Raw genomic sequence first — 6,909 nt, 5'->3', positions numbered from 1 at the left:
CCCAGCTAATTAGCTTCTAGTGCTTTCCCCTGGTCCTGGCAATAGTTCATTAGGACCACAGGTTCTTCAAACACAGGACATTCAGTGACCAGGGTGAGGCCAGGGCCAGGAGACAGGCCCAACCAGGCATGAGAAGTCAGAAGAGACCTACGTGTTAGTCCAGATCAAAGCCAAACACTACAGAAGCAGAACCGGTGGCTGTGCCTTAGGCAAATTCAAGGACAGCTGGGTGGTGGCTGGCAGAAGCTTCCAGGCCTGTGTGTCCTGCCCGAAGAGGCAGTCTGTCCTCTGAGCTGCTTCAGTGCAGCTGACCCTGAGCGAGGCAGCAGTTATCTGGGGACACCAAATCCGCGATCTGTGCTGGCTATTGCATTACCTTCTGTTTCTTTCTTCCATGGCTCCCTAACCACACTTGCTTTGCAAAGCGTTAATGTTCTCCACTGACTTCAGGTATAAAGGAAGCATCTACATCTTAGCCAGGAAAACAAGTACTGAAAAACCGCACTCGGGACCTATGCAGGAGTGAAAATACCATCTAATTTCTCCACCATCTCCCTAGGGGCAGAGGCGGAATCACACAGCCTCTGGGGTCAATTGGGGAACTCAGCTCGTTCCCACATCTTCTATTGGTGGCTCCTCCCATCTTAGACAAGCTAGCCCCTTGGACAAGTTAGCCTTTGGGAGACATGCTCTTCTTCCCTATAAAATGAGAATCGTCACAACTGACTCATGGGATTGTATGGTAGGAAGCTCGAATGTGCTCATGGGTAGAGGTAGACACTAGTCTGTGTGGTCAGAGGCATTCTTTCTCTCTTTCTTTCATTTTTGGTTTCTTGAGACAGGGTTTTTCTGTGTATCTTTGGCTGTCCTGGAACTCGCTGTGTAGGTCAGACCAGACTCGAACTCACAGAGACCCGCCTACCTCTGCCTCCCGAGTGCTGGGATTAAAGGTGTGCTCCACCACCGCCCTAGCCTTTCTCTCTTTTCCAGCAATGGCACTTGACCAGGCATGTGGTGGTCTAAGGCAAAGACTCCACTCTCAATTAGGCTTGGAGTCAGTTGTACCATTTATTTTATTGCCGTGCATTCTGGTCAATGAGAATTTCCTCACACGTGGAAACACTGAGAAAGTGATGTGTGTTACCTACTTTCCTCCTTATCGGTCGGAGTATGGAAGTGGTAGTTGGAGCTCAAGCAACCCTCTTGTTCCAAGAGATAACACATTCGTTAATGACGGTAGAAACACAAAAATGGGAGAATTCTGGATGTCTATGGAATTATACCATGCCTTAAAATGGCCCCAGATGTCCTAGAAGAAAGAATAAATTTCTAGTTTTAAATATCTAATTCTTATGTAAAACTACAGACAAGATATTCCTCCCTGCACTACCGCAACCCCTTCATACCAAGGACATCACAACTACAAAGACAAAACAGAAGCACAAAATGGAGCATCAGCCATCTTTTCTGGTCGGGTACACTCATGACCAAGAAAGCAAGGCAAGATCTAGAATCTTCCTTTTGAAGAGGCTGTGGGTCACATGTCCACCTACTTCCTCTAAGGCTCCAAAGAGCCTTCCCCTCCAACACTCAAGCTCTGGCTTGTCCCCTGGCATTTCAATCTGCTAGCGGTGTGACTTTGGACCTGTCATTGCCTGAGTAGCAACCTCCTTGTGTTAAATGGGATGTGGGATGAGATCCCTTGGTGTTGCTTGTTAATAGAACTTGACAATATGATAGTTGAGCGCTGGACAGAGTGCCCAGCACATTATAAACATCTGATGAACGCTTATCAATGAACCCTGATGGCATGAGGATGTGGTTCATCAGTAGAGTGCAGCATGCAGGAGGCCCAAGCTTCGATCCTCAGCATCACACCAGGTGAGTGTGGTGGTACACCCCTACTTTCTCAGCGCTTTGAAAGTGGAGGTCAGAGGATGAGGGTTTCAAGGCTATCCTTGGTTTCAGAGAGAGAGTTCAAGGACTAAGCTGGACTATTTTCTATGACCTTGTCATAGAGAGAACAGGAGAGGGAGAAAGAGAGAGGGAGAGAGGAAGAGAGAGAGAGAGAGAGAGAGAGAGAGAGAGAGAGAGCCTGAATACCATTTGTTCCCATTCCTAACCCCAACCTAGGCTCCAGGCAGGCCCATCTGCCAACTTTCTCCAGATGGGCTGTTTCTTCTTCCCAAGATGTTTTTGCTCAGAAGGTCTCATGTGGCTGGGGGTGGGGGGGGAAGAGGAGCTAGACTTCTTGCCTGTGCACTGTGGACAATTCCCTCTGAAAAGACGTGACATTTGATACCTAGTGGCTCACTAATTTACTACCTGACGTCGGTTTAAATATCAAAGCATGTGTCTAGCCTGCAAGGTATAAGCTCCATCAAGGGCGTGGAGCATGCCTTTTCCACCTCTTATCCCTTTAGTGTTGACTCCAAGTCTTGTTCAGGCCCCTGTGAATACCTTTGGAGCAAGTAAACCAAATCCAATGATCCGAAGTCCTAGCAAAATAACTTCCCGGCATCCTTTGAACCTGCCTACTTACTGTTGGTCCATGTTGCAGACTCCAAGCCCTGTGATGGCAAGGTCTGCTTGTGATAGCCGCCTCCTTTCTAGGCTGTTTTTCATCCCTGGCTTTGATTCCACCAGCACAGATTGCTCTGCTGACCTTGGCCAAGCACTAGGCATCAGAGGGAAGGGCTAGGGAGGCCCTAACTCAGGAGGGTGACGTTACTGCAGTCAAAGAAAGGCTTTTCTGGTTGATGTCAATACCATCATTTTGAATTCTGAAGTATTTTAAATTTGCCTTTGGAAGAAAAGTATTGCTTTATAGTGTTTTGTTTTTGGAGAAAGGATTTCTAGCCCTGGCTTGCCTCAAACTCATTATATAGTGAAGGCTGGCCTTAACTCCCGATCCTCCTGCCTCCACCTCTCAAGTGGTAGGATTATAGGTGTGTGCTACCATGCCCAGTTTATTCATTGTTGGGCTTCATGCTAGGGAAGCCATCTATTAACTTCACTATATCCTTGGCCTTCAAAAAAGAAAGAGAGTAATTATGACCCAACATTATTGTTTCAGTGCACGAGTGTATTTCATTCAGTATAGACAGATATGTAGGGCTGGGTTTGTGTGAATGTCCTTAATCTGAACGCTGCCCTGGCAATCCCCAGTACTTCATGGTCAGGAAGTAGACAGCTATAGTGCTGATCTGGTAAAGTCTAGAATATTCTTCCTTTAAAATGATGCACTTTATTCTTCCAAACAGAAGTGGAGGATCCAAATTTTATAAAGTTACCTTATCTACAGAACAGGTCAAGAAATGCCACAAAAACAGGAATTGGATTGTTTGGGTGGAAAATTGCATTCCACGCCATCACTAATGCCATCATTAATCCCTAGTGTAATAACTTAGACTAATTAGAGGGTGTTCACTGAACTTGATAAAGCTTTTATAAAAAAAAAAAAGACACAAAGTTGGGTGGGTATGGAGATAAGGGTGGATCTGGGAGGAGCTAGGAGGGTGAAGAATATGATCATAAATTAATTCTCAAGGAATTAATAGAAATACTGTATTTAATATAGAATACAGGATCTGGAGATGTGGCTCAGTAGAGTGCTTGTTTAACATGCATAAGGTCCTGGATTTGATCTCTAGGCCCTCACAAAATTGGGTAAGGCGCTACAACAACTGTAATCTCAGAACTGGGGAGGTAGAGACAAGACACAGTTGAGACCAACTTTGAGATCTAGTCTCAGAAGAAGGAGGAAAAGGGAGAAGAAAAAGGAGGAAGAGGAGGAGGAGGAGGAGGAGGAGGAAGAGGAGGAGGAGGAGAGAGAGAAGGAGGGGGAAGGAGGAAGAAGAAAAAGAGGGAGGAGGGGGGCTGGAGAGATGGCTCAGTGGTTAAGAGCACTGCCTGCTCTTCCAAAGGTCCTGAGTTCAATTCCCAGTACCCACATGGTGGCTCACAACCATCTGTAATGAGGTCTGGTGCCCTCTTCTGGCCTGCAGGCATACAGGCAGACAGAACACTGTATACATAATGAGTAAATAAATAAATATTTTTAAAAAAAAGAGGGAGGAGGAAGGGGAGAAGCAGGGGGAGGAAGATGAGGGGGAGGAGGAGAAAGAAAAAGAAAAAAGGATGAGGAAGGGGAGGTGGAGGGGAAGGAAGATGAGGAGGAGGAGGAAGAAGGAGGAGGAGGACAAGAAGAAGAAATAAAAAAGTAAAAGCCCTTGTTTCTAACCCTCCCCCTCCTGTAGGTCTGGGTTAGACCCCAGAATCAACATATTTTTTTTTTTAACAAAATATCAATTGAACTTGATGCAGGAGGTGGCATGTGGGCTAGACTTTGAGAAAGGAGATATCCCTCCTTTGTCTTGGGTTAGTCCCATCTCACGCATGGCCAAGTGAGCTGACAGTGAACTCACAGTCTGTGTGCCAAAGCAGGCAGAGCAGTTTGTGGGTAGAGAGAGCTCCTTTGATCCTAGAGAAGGAGGAGGTAGGGGAGCTTGCAGTAAACGGTGGATCAACAATCAACAGGAATTTTTTTTTTTTTTTTGAGGAGGGGTAAATTGGGTCCTGGAAGTACTCCCAGACTGTGGAGGTGAGGGAGAGAGAGAAATGCACTGGCCGCCAGCTGTTCTGGGAGAGTGACTCACCACCCCTGTGGCGGCAACCAAGGGCGGTGAAATGGATCACAGCCGCGCTGTGGGGGGCGACAGGAGGTGGCGGTGTGGCCCCAATAGGAGTGTACCACACTGTGTGGAGCTGTGCATTCCAGAGAGAACCAGACCTCCTGCACAGATGCTGGACCGTGCTGTCAGTCATCTCGGAGGAAGAGGGAAGGAGGGGCCAAATAAACCATCTCTGAAAGACGACAGACGCAGCACTATTTAGTCATGGCTATGAAAAGTCCTGTGTTTCACACTCTGGACTCGTCCTGGCCTCTTCCTCCCCCTTGCTGGTAAATCTGGTCCCTTCTCCCTCTTAGATGTCTCCTAGGGATGCCCCATCCCACTCTCTGTGACACACTCTTCATCATCCCTTTACCTCATTCCTGCCACTGTGATCCCTTGGCATCGTCTCATCGTCTCTCAGTTGCACCCAGTAGGTCTTCGTCTTCATTGTCCTGCTGCCTGCCTTGCCTTCCTCTACCCAGCCAGGAATCTGTCTTCCCCGAAATGCAAGAGTAAGCCTGTCATTCGCTCACCTAAAAATCCGTAGTTTTTAACTCTGATTCCTAAACTTCAACGTGGGTCAGAATCCAGCAGACTTGTGAAAACAGGGTGCTGGGCCCTTCTGGGATGTTCTTCATGTCTTCTTTACTTGCTGAGTTCCTGAGTGAAGTCTCTGTTTCCAGCACTGTGACCAGCACATACTGGATGCTTACTATTTCCCCAAATAAAGAAACATGGGTCCCTTTATTCTCCCATCTTCTCGGCATCACATATTTGATGACCCTGGGGCTTGGGCAGGCTTAGACACTTGTTCAGAGGTCACAGGTATGGCATGAAGGAGCCAAAGCCCCTTCCTGACTTTAGCACCTGGACTGTTATCCCAGGAGTTATCCAGCCAACGATAATTAAATTAAATAAATGAATTACTTCCACTCTAGTGCTTACCAACATCAGGTAAATTTTGTGATGGGGGCTTGAGCCTTAAGAATGGGAAACATTTCAAATAACTTACGCTCCTTACAACATTCCAGCCTGAAACATAGGTGTCATTGGTACCCGGTACACTCTTACTTGTGTCGTCACTGGGACAAGATTCCTAAGAGGACAACTTTTAAAAGGGGAGGGAAAGCATGGAGGACTGTCTTACATCATGGAAGCTGAGAAAGGGCGACACCAGCCGTCCAGCCCCTTCCTCTTCCCCCCCTTGTGTTCGCCCTGTGCCTGTGGGATCAAAGGTGGTGCCCATCACACTGAGGGGGAGGCTTCCCCCTCTGTCCTCCTTCAAACATCCTGACATATCCAGAGACAAGTCTCACCACCATCCAGGTGGTTCTAAGTCCAGTTCTAAGTCTAAAACGAGACAGATTGGACAGCAGATACCTCTGTGACAGCGAGTGTGTATACATGGTATCTGGGAAAGAGCCTGAAGGGTGGAGAGTTAAATATCATCTCTCTCTACTTTGACTGGGCCATTTGTCCATTTCCTCTCTCTCTCTCTCTCCATGGTTTTTCTGTGTAGCCCTGGGTGTCCCGAAACTCGCCCTATAGACAAGGTTGACTTCAAATTCCTAGAGATCAGCCTGCCTCTGCCTGCGGAGTGGTAGGATTAAAGGCGTGTGATTTACCACCCCCACCTGCTGGCTAGTTGTCGGTTTCTCTCTGGCTACCCTGATTCCTTCTTTGCATTCCTCATTTGTTTGCTCTTTCTTTCTTTCTTTCTTTCTTTCTTTCTTTCTCTTTTTTTCCTTCTCTCTTCTCTTCTCTTCTCTTTTCTTCTCTTTTTTTTTTAAGTAGAGGGCTTCACGATGTAATCCAGCCTGGGGAATGAGTAATTCTCTGAGAAGTTCACAGGCTCTGCCATGTGAATGGATGGCCCTTAAAGGTGCCTGAGAGCCAAGTCGGCCACATGTACTACTGGGGAAGCCAGAACTGTGGTGACAGGGCTCCTGATAGGCAGTTTCCAGTCCTTGCCATGCACCATGCACTGCACATCCCTGTCTTCTCTAGACGCTAATGGACAGAAGTCCTGTGGTACTTGGACCCAGGGTGGCCCTTCTTCCTGCTTCCCAGGCCTTCTCCTCTCTCAACAGAAGCCGGGGGCCAAGAAGTCTGGAATCTTTCTCAGGAGAGTTTTTCTTCCTTGGATCTTTTTCTATAAGTACCAATTCTGTTTTGGGGGGTGGGGGGAAAGAAGAGAGAGAGAGAGAGAGAGAGAGAGAGAGAGAGAGAGAGA

This window comes from Microtus ochrogaster, linkage group LG1 (assembly GCF_000317375.1).
Source record: "Microtus ochrogaster isolate Prairie Vole_2 linkage group LG1, MicOch1.0, whole genome shotgun sequence".
In the NCBI taxonomy this organism is placed as follows: domain Eukaryota; kingdom Metazoa; phylum Chordata; class Mammalia; order Rodentia; family Cricetidae; genus Microtus; species Microtus ochrogaster.
This window is presented reverse-complemented; position numbering follows the sequence as displayed.